Consider the following 509-nt stretch of genomic DNA (forward strand, 5'->3'; position numbering starts at 1 on the left):
CAAGGCAGGAAAGTGAAAAGTGAAAGTGAAGTCGCTCAGTCGTGTCTGACTCTTCACCACCCCATGGACTGCAGCCTACCAGGCTCCTCCGTCCATGGGAGTTTCCAGGCAAGAGTACTGGAGTGGGTTGCCATTGACAAGTATATATTGAAATAAATCCTGTGTGCCAGATACTCTGCTGAGCACTGATCATAAAGAGGTGAAGAAACCATCCTTGATCTGCAGACGCCAGGTGTGATCCCAAACAGTTGTGAACCCCTTTAATTCTCACAACTCTTCTCATGAGCTTCACTTTGCCGATGAAAGCATTCAAGCTCAGAGAATTTATGTATCTTACTGAAGTCACAGAACTGCTCAACAGTAAATTGAAACCCAGGCAGCCTGCCTCTCAGGCATACAGTCTGACCACTCCACTTCTCCTCAGCCTATAGGCTGCTCCAGGCATGAGACAGATTTCAACAGTGGTGTAGCCCTCATTCCCAAAATAGTCCCTGTTAATAAAAACTGTT

Source organism: Bison bison, unplaced genomic scaffold (genome assembly GCF_000754665.1).
Source record: "Bison bison bison isolate TAMUID 2011002044 unplaced genomic scaffold, Bison_UMD1.0 scf7180017848651, whole genome shotgun sequence".
Lineage (NCBI taxonomy): Eukaryota > Metazoa > Chordata > Mammalia > Artiodactyla > Bovidae > Bison > Bison bison.